General features: G+C 37.2%; 1 protein-coding gene across 1 annotated transcript in view; it reads right to left on the reverse strand.

Moving 5' to 3' along the window:
* NEGR1 (neuronal growth regulator 1) overlaps positions 1–15,525 on the reverse strand; it is an 859,960-nt gene that overhangs the window by 382,311 nt on the left and 462,124 nt on the right. The window lies entirely within an intron of this gene.

Here is a 15,525-nt window from a genome sequence, read left to right on the forward strand (position 1 = left end):
GTGGCAGAGATTTTTATCCTTCTTGGTCTCTGTTGAATCCTCAGTAAATAGAAAAAATTCTGTCACATAGTAGCTGCCCAATAAACATTTATTAAATTAACTGAAATGCCTTTAGATTTTCTTCTCTGATAGAGAATAATTACCGCCATCTTTGTATTACTAGTACCTATAGAGTAAATATAAAATGTTAAATTTTATATTAAAATATTTTCTATTTTGTTAAATAGAAAATAAAATTAAAATAAAGCAATAAATCAAGCATCAGTCTTCAATGAAAGACTAAGTGTTTGAGGCTATTAGGGAGAGGAATATATGGAATCAAAAATTACAGCCCTACCATTTCTGATAATTCATATGAACATTGCTATGTAATATTTGTAAATAATTACTAAGAATATGACAGTTATTATATACTGTGTTTGTTTATTCATGTGTTACAAACTTGATAATAAACAGCAATCACATGCCTTATAGTCAATCTTTCCAACACTGTGAGTGGTGAAAGGTGAATTAATTAGTAAGAATATATGTAATGCAGTTCTAAGAGATCTTCTGGCCATGGTCCAGTGGCTAGCTTCACAGTACAGTGTAAATAAAATATATATTCATATGTAGATATCATCCAAGTTAGGTCCACATGGGGAATCATAGAGATGGCTTGACACTCTTTTTGAATATCACTTTTTCAATGATAACATACTAGCACAATTTTAGAGATAATTGGAATGTTGTTCAGCTAGAGATTCCACTGCAAGCTCACTGCAGTTTGCAAACAATAGTTACAACTTCTCATGTCTCTTTTTTGTAAAATGTTTAACTATTTGCCTGCTGTAATGTATAATAGGGGGAGAAATGAAATCTGTGTGTACCTGTTTTATTTAAATGATAATTTTTTATTCATATACTCCGTAAAAGGCATTAGCAAGGCAAGCAGAAATTAAGTGGTTAATGAAAAAGTAATAACTATAGAAAATTTGCTTTTGCAAACCTCTCAAACTCTCGTTGTCCAAGTTAAAATGATTGAATATAATCTCAACGTGCTATAAAAATATATTTATCTTTTTTTTTTTTTTGCAGGAAACTTGTATGCAAAGTAACTGCCACCCATCCAAACTTATTATTTCTAAAATTAAGAAAGATCTAATTCAAGAGTCTCAATTTCAGGATGGATGATAACTTATCATAAGATATGCCATGAAAAATCATGTCATAATAAACAATGGCTTTGCATTTGGACAGTATTAGTTCCCTGGCCTAGTCCTTTTAATCAGTTTTTTGTTTTTTGTTTTTCAATCTGGCCAAGAAAACATGGTTAAAATTATATTGAGACTTTTTTAAGAGAATACATTATAAAACATGCACAAATCTGACTCCTGAAGCTAAGCACCATTTGAATTAAAATATCTTAAAATTCTTTCTTTCATACTGAAGTTGAAATCCCTATGATTTGGGGCTTAAAATGGTCAGAGTAAAGCCCTAAGGTAATAAAGATTTTTAATACTGTAATATAAGATGTATCAAATGAGTGTGTAGATCTATGCAATGTAAGAAATAATTGCAACTCAAAATCCTCTTGGAAATCCTACCATCTCCTCCCACCAAAAAAAAAAAAAAAAAAAAAAAGAAAGAAAAAAAAGAAAAGAAAAGAAAGGAAAAAAATATCTGTTTTCTCTCTCAAACTCCACATATGAGTGAACTCATACGACATTTGTTTTTCTCTGACCTATTTTGCTTAGCATTATACTCTCTAGCCTCTAGCTCCATCCATGTCATGGCAAAAGAAAAGAAAAGAAAAGAAAAAAAGAAAAGGAAAGAAAGGAAAAAAATATCTGGCAGGTATTTTTTCTCACCTCGGCTATAGATTCTCCGTGTCAGAGCCATAAACTGGCTCAGAAAATCGTTATAATATAAATATAATAAAATATAATCATATAATATATAATAATATAAATATAAATAACAGTTCATATTTAAAGAGGACATTATTTTTCCAGAATATCAATTGCTATGCATTATCTCATGTAACCCTCGCAAAGGTCTATAAAGGATATTTTTATTATTCCTAAATAACAGACTTCTAAAAAATGAGTAGTTAAGTAATCTGCCAAAGTTATGAGATAGTACATGGCAGAGAAGAGCTAAGATGTCTTTCAGCACTAAAATCATTGTTCTTAATCACCACCTCACAATGCTAATATACCACACAAATTTAAGTATTGCACTGATAAATCCATATAATTTCAAAATATTCTAGGGGTGTTTTGAAGTGTTACTGGGAAGCTGGTAACTTTGAGTTTTTCACAATCTGGCACCAAAATATGGCTAATAAGAACCTTAATTTAAAATGCAACACTTATGGACAGAAAGATTGAACACTTTTTGTATAGGTAAGAAAATACAAATCAAGGAAACAAATAACAACAAAATATCCTGATAAAGGACTGACGAGTAGTGGATATAAAGAGAAGTAATAATGGATAAAAATAGAAATAAGGACAATGATACTACATCACAAATCTAGATTTAATTAATTCCTTGTGAAAAGGAACAGAACAGAAAATTTTCAGTTTTAACTATGAATAATGGCTTACCTGATTCTTATTCTGTGATATAGATTTAGTCACAGTTTATGCTCCTTCTTTACATTTACAAAGTCTAAGGTAACTTACCATTTCAAAGAAAATTAAGTTTTTTTAAAAAGATTTTGTTTATTTAACAGAGAGATGACAAGTAGGCACAGAGAGAGAGAGAGAGAGAGAGAGAGAGGAAGCAGGCTCCCTGCCGAGCAGAGAGCCCGATGCGGGACTTGATTCCAGAACTCTGAGATCATGACCTGAGCCGAAGGCAGAGGCTAAACCCACTGAGCCACCCAGGCGCCCACAAAGAAAATTAAGTTTTTATTCAAATTCCAGTTAGGTAACTTATGATGTGATATTACTTTCAGGTGTACAAGATAGTGCTTCAACATGTCCATACCACACCTGATGCTCATCAGAACAGATGCATTCCTTAATCCCCATCACCTATTTTACCCTCTCTGCACCACCCCCCTCTCGTAACCATCAGGTTGTTCTCTATAATTAAGTCTTCCTGGGTTGCCTCTCTTTCTCTTTTTTCCCCCTTTGCTCATTTGTTTTGTCTCTCAAACTCCACATATGAGTGAACTCATATGGTATTTGTCTTTCTCTGACCTATTTTGCTTAGCGTTATACTCTCTAGCCTCTAGCTCCATCCATGTCATTGCAAACAATTAAAAAAAAATTAAAATCAACCTTGCAACCAAAGACACCCAACTGAGTATTGGAAATAAAATCCCGAAATTGAGAGGGGATAATCAGGTAAGTGGCTTCTCTTAAAAGGCTTCTTCTGACTCCCCACATGATTAACTTTCACACTACAGAAGCTCATCTGCAACTTAGAGGAAAATAGTGGGCACTATCAGGAATTCCAGAGATTTTTTAAAAAAGATTTTATTTACTTACATATTTGAGAGATAGAGCACTAGAGAGAGAGAGAAAACAAGCACGAGATGAGGGTAGAGGGAGAGAGACAAGCAGGCTCCTTGCTGAGCGGGGAGCCCAATGTGGGGCTCAATCCCAGGACTCCAGGATCATGAACTGAGAAGGCAGCCACTTAACCAACTGAGCCACCCAGGCGCCCCAGGAAGCCCTGAGCTTTTTGAGGAGGCTCTCTTTTTTTTCTATTTTCTTAAATAAAAAAATATAAAGAGATGGTCATATATCAAAATTCATTATGCTCTACCCCAAATTTTTTATCTCCAATTCTTACATATTATTCTTAAAAAAATTAAAACCTAATTTATTTATATCAAACAGAACATCTCTAAGGTAGATGAGTGTAAGAAAAGATCTTGGTTAGTAAAGTATAAAATTGCTAACTGCATGATATGACTTTGCACCTACGAACACCACCACCAAACAGCAAAAAGTTAGAACTCAGAAGAGGGACAACTACATGAAATAATTTAAAATGAGGATTTGAATCCAGTGAAAGGAACGGTATGTGTATTAAAATTTCTCAAACTTTATGAAATTCAGGACTCACTTTAAATTCTTCATTATCTGCTACCGATTTTCCAAGTTTTGTTTTGAAGACTGCTCTGTCCTCCTCTATGCCGAGCGAAGATGAGAATGGGTATTTTCTAGTGCCTCTGATATGGTGCCAATTAGGTGATTTAAATGTATTATATTATTTACTTCCCACTACCCTTGGAATAGGTAAATATGTCCCTATTTACAGGTCAGGAGACAGCTTGAGAAGAGAGGTCAGAGAGCCTGCCAGTCCCACAGGTGGTTCAGGTCTGCCCATCTACTACACACGTGCATCAAGTCTTCCTTTTGCTTTCTGCTCTAGCTGCACAATTTTCGTACACACAAAACAATGGGCTTCATCTCTGAATCAATCCAAGGTAACTCTTGTTCTTAACTTCTAAAACTGTGAAAGTGAAAATGAATAGGATCTTTTGCATAATTACTTCCTCCAACTTCTTGTTATGTATTGTTATTTCAGCAAAGGAGAACAATAGGGAGAAATGAGAGATCTTTCAGAGTGGTAGTCACCCTAAAAAGATGTGTGATTTCTTCCCCGACGAGTAAATTATCTACAGCTTTTAAATCAATGCACACCAAATTAGCTCAACGCAAATAAAAATGACAACAACAATGCCCGTCTATCTGTAGCTTGTTTTCTATATATGGCAATTCATCACTGGCTAGCAAAACCTAATAAGAGTGTGTATGTGGTTTATGCCATTTACATGATTAGATCCTTAACAGCATTGTGATTGAAGAGCATTCCTTTAAAGATCTCCACCTATTGCTTATTAAACATACATCTCCATGTGTGCAAAGGCAGCAACAGCAGGGGGAGTGACAAGATAAGTGATGGCTATAAAGGAAAGAAAAATGGCCATGCATCCATTCATTGTTTGTTTCCAATTTATTGGTGTTGCAAAAGCGTGTGGGCCCTGGTGGAAAGCTGTGCTTTTTGGAAGTTTTGATTAACCTGTATCCTCACACTTCTCCCATCATCATTACACAGCCAGATAAGTAAACAGATACAATAGTTAAGTAAAACCAATATAATAGACCCGCTTGACTCATCTCTAGAGATTTACTGCTGTGGAAATTCAGCTAGCTATCTCATTTAGCTAACTTTTCAAAGAGTGATTTATGCGCCACCCACATGGTAACAGTAACCTAAGCGGCTATAATCATTCATTCATTCATTCATTCATTCACAAACCATTTCTCGTGCATCATCTATTTCATAGGCTCTGTCCTAAGTACTGGGTTGTGGTGATAAATGAAGAAGCCTTCCAAGTCTTAGCAATGTAATGTATCTATATGATCGAAAAATACTACTTAACATCCCAAATCTAAAAATTATCTTCATCAAAGGTACTCATAGCAATAGTAAATAAAAATAAATAAGAATTTATTAACTATGCTCTCAGTATATATGGTAGCATCCTTGTTATCTATGGCATATAATTTTCTGCCAATAGGAAGCTGATATGTCTAACTTGGTACTGAGAAGGGGTGTGTGTGTGTGTGTGTGTGTGCACGACTGTGTGTATGCTCAGCACTTTAAAGGCACTCCAGTGCAGCTTGCATTACAGATACAGAAATGTAACATACGACTTTTCAAAGTCTTTTGTTCTCTTATGATCCTGAAACATTAATAGTTTAAGAAAAATTATGTTGAGAAAGTGAAGGAAAAAATAATATAAAAAATGAAGAGGAAAAGTATTGCTGTGTACAGAGGGAAACTAAAACCATCTCAGACAAATGGTAAGTGTGTATGAAAAGATTTTCTGAAGGGTTTTACCATCAGTGGTAAATAAAGTTGATCCAAATAAAGTTGATTATGAGCCATGAGCTGTTTTACATTAGAGGAAATAATCCATTTTCGTTTATTCAAACTAGCAATCTGTACTATTTATAGTTACTAAAACTGACTTGACTGGCAATGGCAGACAGAGGGGCAGTTTTTGGTGTATGAAGAGAATTCCCATACTGAAGTGCAGCTTTCCTTTGTGTTCTAGGACCCAATGGCAGCTTTCTCGTTCATTTTAAACTTTCAAAAATCATGTCCAATGATACTGTAGTGATATTTTTTAAATCATAGTTTTTGTTCTACGCAAGACCAGAATTAACAGTATGAGTTTTCACTCCACAATCTCTAGTATATGTTTGAGCCACTCACCTTGTTAATTTCACAATTTTCCAGTCAGGCAATCTAATCACTACCATGGATAGAACTGAGAGCATATTAAAACTATATCAAAAATATAGTTTTGAAACACACAAAAGCCTTTTAATGAGTGTCCTGTAACAGGAATATTGTCCCAGACTTGTCCAATTTGTTAACCCTTAATTATTAAGTTATAAATTTCTCAAATTTGCTTTTTCCTAAAGGGGACATCCCTAGGCCTCTATGTCAAGAAAAACTTTCACTGATATTCTGGTGGTTTTTAACAACAAATGCAACAGCAAAAAATTCTGCTGACGGCTTTGTGAATTCAAATTCATGACCAGAAAACTCAAATGAGACCTTAATATTTGTAATCCAAATAGCTTCTTTAGTATGCTTGCTATATTCAACAGTTTTATACTTTTTCTTTCCGTACATCTTGTATAGGATTCCCCTCCCATTTTATCCCCCTCCTCCAACTCATTCCCTTAGCAGAATACTTGTTTCAGTACGTAAGTGGGAAATCTCTCCTTTTCTCACCCTCACATCTATCACTTGATCTGCATTTGTATCCATACTCTCTGCCATCTGTTATTCTTGACTCTATCAGAGGAAGGAATCATCCCCTGAAAAAATACTTCTGACTCTATCAAAGGCCAGCTCTTCAAATAGTGCCTATATTACGTCCATTGCAGCTTCACAGAAGTTTCCCTCTTTAAATTATCCCTTGTTTACCAACAGTATCATTTCTTATTTTTCAGAGAGTTGTCTTTTGTTATTTACTTTTTAAAAAAATGACAAAAAGTCATCTTGATCCCCTCCATCTCCACTGTATCCCTTTATTTACCTTCATGGCAAACCAACTTGCCAAGTTTTCTACAGCTTCCTTCTCTCCTTAACCCACTCCAGTTAGGTTTTTGCTTCCATCCCTCTAGCAGATCTTCTGTATCTGAAGGTTACCAGTGGCCTCTGTGTGGACATGGAGTGTGCTGCCCCAACTCCTCTTCAAGAAGTTGCAGTTGCCAAGAAGTGTGGTAGGCAGACTGCCTCTACCTGTCAGCTTCTTCACTGTTGGCATTAGCTGCGAAGATGTGCCTCTTTCGACTAGCCAACATTCAATGACTGAGCAAGGTAGGAATACAAAGACCCAGACATTTTGCTGACATGGGGTAATTCTGATGATCATTTTTGCTCTAGAACTTCCCCTCCAGGATGGCCAAAACTTCGTTAGGCTTCATTACAATGAGACATCTACGTCTGCCAAGTCCTGTTTCCTTCCTCTGTCCTTTCATGGTGTTGTTCCCTAATAAACGTCTTTCGGTATCTGCTTGCAGAGAAACTGACCTGTGACAGACAGTACCATGAGCAGTTTGAGAAGGCAGGCTATATGATGGGGTTTGCTTTTGGAAAGAGGATCACATGCCACCTGACAGGCAATGATCACACATCACTAGTAAGAGGGGACACAGATGGAACTTGGGACAAAATACTCATCCAACTAAAATTTTCAGCTACCTTTGGTAATTTGGTAGAGCATGAAGATATATTGCTACAGTGGCATACACTAGCAACTGATGTCACTGCTACTATAAACTAATAGATGGAAGAATAACAGGTTTAGGCAGTTACTGCTAAGTACCACAGGTACTCAATAGCCGTGCTTCCCAGAATGGTAGCTACTTTCATGTGTGGCTATTGTGCAACTGAAATGTGGTTAGTCCAAGAGATAACTGCATCCAATTTTGAAGATTTATTATAAAAAAAATCTCATTACTTTTTTAATGTTGATTACATGTTGAAATGATATTTTGAATATACTGTATGAAATAAAATATATAAATTAATTTCATGTTGTTTTGTTTAGTTTTACTTTTTAAAATGTGACTACTAGAAATATTTGAAAGTACAATATGGCTCATATTATATTTCTAATGTAAAATACTGCTCTACAGAAAAACAAAACAGTTGAGATTGAGTAACAGGAAGTTGAAAGCTAGATATAGAATCCAGTGGGCCTCCCTGATTGTATACAAAGTCGTTAGTATTTGCTCTAGTGAGAGGCTAGAGAAAGCAGAGGGCCCAATTTTGGATTTTATAGATGATAGAAACGTGAAAGAAGTTTAAATACCAACTAAGGCCAAGGTCAGGATGGAGACAACTGGGTACATGACACTATAAATTATGACTCCCTAGACCCTCTGAATTTGGGAGAATGTAATACTGTCTACCTACCCTATCGAGAGCTTGTACCTGATGTCAGCCCTACTGGAAGATAGTGCAAAGTCCTCTCCCATCCAAAGCAATATATACCCAGTAAGACCTGCCCTTTCACCCCTCCTGGTACTAGACCTAAAATATGACAGTCACAGCATAACCCAGGTGGGATGAAGTAGTCTGTACTCTAAGGGCATTGCCAGAACTAGTAAGCACCAACAGCTATTAACTGGGTTTGGGTGAGTGTATATAGAACTAGATTTTAAGGATGTTTATTTAAGGGGACTGGAAAATAAAATTGGACAGGGATGGATTTATTGACTTGAATGTGTCCTCCCAAGGTACTGGATTAACTAGCCATGACCCACCCCAGAAATGATGTTAACTCCCTCCTAGGATGACTCCTAGAATCATGGAAAAAGTGATGAAACACACTGAGCAAAGTTGAAATGCCAGAATTGCCATGGAAATCTCTGGAAGAAAGGTTTAGAAGATTTGAGGAAATGCTGGAATGGATATTCAATGCATAGCTGAAAGACCCATTAGATGATTATGCCCCTCATGAAGGCTAGAGGACATACTATTTAGTAAGGCCTTGAGAAATGTACTTAAAGAATGACACCAGCTTCAGTAAAAATTCAATTGTAGCCCTCTGAATAGGGCTGGAAGGAGTAGAGGCTATTACAGACCCTTTCCCTCTAACATCAGTATGGATGATAAGGTACCCAAACAATTGAATCTGAGTGTCAGGTCAGTGCTTAACCAAATACAACTACCAGAATCCAAGGGTTTTTGTTGTTGTTTTGTTTTGTATTGAATGCAGCAGCAGACTCGCATTCAAGAAAGCATGACCCGAAGATGAATATAAAGATGGTGATAAAACATGGCATACTTAAGTACAAAATAAAGAAGCTATCCCAAACAGGAATACTACTCTATCAAAAGAACTCAAGTTTATATTCCCAGGATGATGAAGGTAGCCATATGGATAAAAATTCATGATCCTTCTAAGGTTTCTAGACCTCAGCCAGTTTCCAGAGGGAGAACCCATTCACTGAAGGTGTGGTAGGGTGTTCAGGGGTAAGAACCTCACAATTGTATGACAAGTGTATATGGTCATGATTCCTCCAGTCCTTTTATTACTTGGGTAATAAAAATAGCCAGATATGTTGACAAGTGTTGGATACAGGGTCTGAGCTGACAGTGATATCCAGAAACCATCACTATGGTCTCCTTGTTAGAGTGAAGACATAGGGGACATCATAATAAATGAATAAATGGAGTTGTGATCAATATTTACCTATGGCATATTCACCAGTGATCATTTCTCTTGTCTTTAAATGTGTAAGCAAGAATGATACTCAGAAGTTGGTGGAAAATTGCTCTTGGATCTTTGGTCATTGGGTAATACCTATGATACTGGGTAAGAGCAAGTAAAAGCCCTTAAACATGATCCATGCATACCCAGAAAATAGGGAATAAAAAACACTGTTGAATCCTAAGAGTGGGAGAAGGGTTTCAAGATAAAAGGGCCATCTTTATGGATCTAAAGGATGCAGGAGCATTTGTTTTCATAACATCATCATTTAATTCACTAGTCTGAAAACTAGAGAAACAAGATAAATCCTGGAATATAACTACAAGCATAGCCCAGTAATAGTCCCTTTGCAGCTGCCATGCCAGATGTGGTATATTTGCTAGAGAAGATTAATATGGCCTCAGGAACTTGGTATGAAGCCATTTTTCTGGAACATGTATTCTTGTCTATCTCATTCAGAAAAGACAATTAGAAACAGTTCACATTCACATGGATTGAACAACAATATTAATTTATGCTTTTTCCCCAGGGCTATGTTAACTCTTCTGCCCTCTGTCATAATATAGTCTGAAGAGATCTGAACCATCTGGACAACACATAGTACTTCACATTTACCATTACATCAATGGCATTATATTGAGCATGCCAGATGAACAAGAGGTAGCTGGCATTCTGGAGGCCTTCATAGAACACATGCATTCCAGTGAGAAAAAACCTAACAAGATGAAAGGCCTTGTCGTGTCCAAACCAATTTAAAGGATACTAAGTAAAGGACAAATTATTTCATCTTGCACTTTTGAACACAAACAAACACAGTGTCCTAATGGGTCATCTCAGGTTCTAAAACAGAACATATTCATTCCATACCTAAAAATGTACTCATCAACACACAAGGATAATGCACATTTAAGTAAAACCCAGTGAAGCAAAGGGTCTTGCAGCAGATCCAGGCTGAGGTGCAAAAGTCCCACCACTTGGGCCATAAATCTGGAAGAATCTATGGTCTTGGAAAAAGATACCACACAGAAATTGTGGCATCCGGGGCGCCTGGGTGGCTCAGTGGGTTAAGCCGCTGCCTTCGGCTCAGGTCATGATCTCGGGGTCCTGGGATCGAGTCCCGCATCGGGCTCTCTCTGCTCAGCAGGGAGCCTGCTTCCTCCTCTCTCTCTCTGCCTCTCTGCCCACTTGTGATTTCTCTCTGTCAAATAAATAAATAAAATCTTTAAAAAAAAAAAAAAAAAGAAATTGTGGCATCCCCCAGTGGGAGAATCACAACATGGGACCCTACAATTCTGAGGGAATGCCATGCCATCTGCAGTAGAAGAACAATATGTTCTTTGAAGAACATCTCTTGATGCACTACTGGGTCCTGATAGAGACAGAGCACTGAATCATGAGACATCACATGATGACTCTCAGAAATTACATGATTATGAGTTTTGTCCTTTCAGATCTACCAAATCCTAAGGACTACTGCTGCACTCCTCTCTGCAACCATCATAAGATGGTAGTGGTACATTCAGTATGGGACATGAACATCCTAGGAAGACACAGCAAGATACTTGAGCCAATAGTTCAGAACTTCATGGCTCCAAGCATGCTACTATTATAACAGTACCCCTATCTTTTGGTCCACATATAGTCCACATGGGGATGGGGTATGACCAATTGATAGTGGGGAAATAGTCCCAGTTCGGTTTACAGAAGGATTCCCTTTGTATATGAGTCAAAAAAACACAGTGACTGCACTATAGACTTAGGGTACTCAGGATACCCTTAAAAAATAGTGGTGAGGGAAATTCTCTCAATGAGTGAGAGCTTCAGGCAGTGAAACTGACCATCTACTTCCTGTGGAAAGAGGAAAACATTTAAGAGGTAGCCTATGCAAATGGCCTGCAAGTCAAAGTTTGGAATATTACAGGCAGGAAGTAATGTGGGAGGAGCAAGTGGATGGCTTGGGAGTGGGGACAAAGTGGCAAGATTTTTGTATTACATGTTGATAATCACTGGAGGAAATCCATAATGGAAGAAGTACTTAAGAAAAAAAAAAAAAGTAGATAAAATGATCTGGCCAAGAAGATAAAATGACTCTGATCATTGGCCACATTTGTGCTGGCACAATGGACACATAAACATAGTAGCCATGATAGCAAATACAACACATGGGTCCAACAACATCAGCTCCTACATACCAAGGTTGATCTAGCTACTGTTGCTACTAAGGGTCCAGCTGCCCAGAGCAGAAACCAAAGCCGGATATGGCATCAGTTCTTAAGGAGACTAACCACTTAATGGCAAGTTGACTACATAATTTCCCTTGCATCCTGGAAAGACAAGTGTTTTGTTTTCATAGGAATAGGCATCTATCACTCATATGGGCTTTCTTTTCCTTTCTTTTTTCAGTATTCAAAGACTCACAATGTACTTGAACCACTGGCATGGAATCCCACTGACCAGAGTTCTCCTTTTACAGTAAAGGAGGTGCATGAATGTACCCATAACGGGGTGATCCACTGATTGTATCACACAATTCACCCAGACTGGTGCCTTATGATGTGTCACAATAGCCTGCTGAAGGCATGGCTTAAATGCCAAGTTGCAGGTACGATTCTGCAAAGAGGGGGTACCATTCTCCAGGACTCAGAATATGCACTGAATCAAAACCTATATGGTGCTGTGTCCCTGACTAGGAGAATACAGAGGTCCAAGAATCAAGGGGGTGGAATAAATAGATCTTTTTTTTTTTTAATTTATTTATTTTTTTTTTTTAAAGATTTTATTTATTTGAAAGACAGAGATCGCAAGTAGGCAGAGAGACAGGCAGAGGGAGAGAGAGGGAAGCAGGCTCCCTGCTGAGCAGAGAGCCTGATGCGGGACTCGATCCCAGGACCCTGGGATCATGACCTGAGCCGAAGGCAGAGGCTTTAACCCACTGAGCCACCCAGGCGCCCTAAATAGATCTTAATCTAAGTCTATATAGACATGAATGCCCCCCTGACCAATGGAATGCATCTTTCAGGTACAGGCTCTAATATCCCAGGTTTAAAGAGTAATGGAGGTGTTTCTCTCCAGAGTCCAGATTTCTTCATCACTTCTTGCCCAAGGATTAAACTCCTTTTTATCGGATGATGAACAGTGAACAAATCCATTTTCTTCTGATGAAAACCAAATCCCCACTTAATAGGGTACAATCTTGCCCTGAAACTTAAACAAGATGATCACAAATTATTCCTGAATTGACTGTAGTTTATTTCACTATCTCCATGGTAACCCTGTTCACCCTTTCCCTCATTCTGGGTAGAAGGAATTTTGATATGGGATAGAGGTTGGGAGATAAATAAACATTAAATGTTTAAGGAATGTTTACTTTTCTCTGTAAAGAAGACAACAGACTTTGCATTTCCAGGGTGATCCTTGTTGCCAAACTTACAGGAAATGAACTTGAGGCTTTTGGTATATTTTATCTTCCATTCTCTGAACACTTTTTTTTTTTTTTCTACTTCCTAGTCTCAGACCTGAGCCTATATCTTAGGATGGGTTTCCTAAATTTCAAGAAAGTTACAGCCTCCCACTGGAGTTTCTACTCAGTGTTTTCTTTCTTCTTCCATATTTCCAGAATTTTTATTTCCTTAGGAAAAGCCTGTACAGATAAAGTGTTGAAAAAACAGTAGCAATGATAGCAGATTTACCACCTGCCCATTTACTGCCTGCAGATTTATGGCCAACGCAGCCTATTTTGCCATCTGGGTCAAAGTCATATTTTCACTGGAAATATTTTGGTAAGTTATTGCTGGCATTTTTTACATGCAGGTGGTGATCACACAGGTTTTATGGCACTTTCCTAACCGCACGTCTGACTGAAGTACACAGAAGCTGATCTTTTGTGAATATCTACAGAAGTGGTTTGATGAAATGGAATGGGCTCTATTCAGTACATTAACCAGTGGAGGGGGGACCCCTTTAACATAAAATGTAATCCTGAGAAAGGCACCAAGTCATCTTCCCTGGTTGTTTCTGGAGGAATAGGTTGTGGCACTCAAGAAAAAACAACCAGCTCTCTTGGACATAAAGGCTCGCGTCATCTGCACAAAGGTAGTTTCAGAGTTGGTGGTGATGGGCATCTGTTCAGAAAAGCACCCAAACTAGTTAATTTTGATGCTTAACCCCTTGCAATTTTCTCATCTCAACACTTTTATTATTGAAAAAAAAAATGTTGCTGTCTGTTTGGTGCATGTTTTTGGTAATTATATAGATATCTAGGAGAGATTTATCATTATATAAGAGTTATTGGGAAAAAAAAGATAAGAGTTATTGGAAATAAAAAGAACTGGATTCTGATGTAAGTTCTCTAACTTCAGAGCCATACAATCTTAGCTATCCTCCTTGAGCCTCAGTTTTCCCTTCTGTCAATGGCGGAAGGAGGTGGCACTAGAAAGTACATATGTATTTTTTAATTAAAGTAAGCAATAATTTATATACACAGATATTAAATGTTCAAAACAATGAATTTTTATAGCTGTGAGATCCATCATCCAAAACAAGATATAGAATATTTCCATCAGCCCAGAATATTTGATCATGCCCTTTTCCAATCTGTCCCTAGCCCCCTTCACATACAAAAGAAGATTTTTCTGACTTCCATTACCGTACATTAGTTTGGCCTGTTCTTGAGCTTATATGTAGGATTATCTGGCTTCTTTTGCACACTATGTCTATCATATTTGCCCATGATGCACGCGTCACTTGTTTGTTCTCTATCATTTCTGAGCAGTATTCCAGCACATGAATATGCCAACACTTTATTTTCCTGTTTATGAGTATTTGGGTTATTTTCAGTTTTTGACTTTTATGAGTTCAGTTGCTATGGACATTCAGTACAAGTCATTTGCACATGGATTGTCATTTCTCTTGGGTCTGTAGGTAGATGTGGAATTTCTGCATTACAGTGTAGATATGCTTCACTTTATAAGAAACTGCCAAGCTGTTCTCCAAAATGGTGGTACTATTTCTTTTCTGTCGTTTTTATGTTGTTTTTGATTTTGGGGGATTTTGTTTGTTTGTTTGCTTGGTTTTTGGTTGTACTATTTCATACTCTCACCAGAAGTTCTAGAGGCTCCACATCTTCACTAACACTTGGTATTATTACTTTTTTATTTTATTTATTCTGGTGAGTATAAAACACTATCCCATTGTTTTAACTTTCATTTCTTAGATGATTACTAAGGCTGAGCTTCTTTTCATATTAAACTGCATAGAACTTAGGCATGGTTTAAATATCCCGCAGAAAACAGTCATATATATAGCACCCTAGTTTTCTCTTGGTATTTTATAAGTCACCAGTGTAATTTTTAGAAAAATGACACATGCAGGGCACCTGGGTGGCTCAGTCAGTTAAGCATCTCACTCTTGATTTCAATCCAGATCACGATCTCATGATCCTGGGATCAAGCCTTGCATCAGGCTCCATGCTCAGTACAAAATCTGCCTGTCCCTCCCTCTGTGTTCCTCCCCTTAGCTCACACCTGCTCTTTATCTCTCTAAAATAAATAAATAAAATCTTAAAAAAAAAAAAAACCTACCAGAACACATGCTTTTACATCATTTACATACTTTTTAATTTGGAAAATCTGGCATAAGGCCTAGAAATATGATTCTGATTCACAAATGAACCACTGGATCGTGCTCCAAGTATCTGACAGGTTTTGTTATACTACTAATCTTTGTTAGATTATAAAAAGGCAATACAGACTCAAAGTTGAGAGATAGACTTTAAAATA

Source organism: Mustela lutreola, chromosome 10, assembly GCF_030435805.1.
Source record: "Mustela lutreola isolate mMusLut2 chromosome 10, mMusLut2.pri, whole genome shotgun sequence".
Taxonomy (NCBI): Eukaryota; Metazoa; Chordata; class Mammalia; order Carnivora; family Mustelidae; genus Mustela; species Mustela lutreola.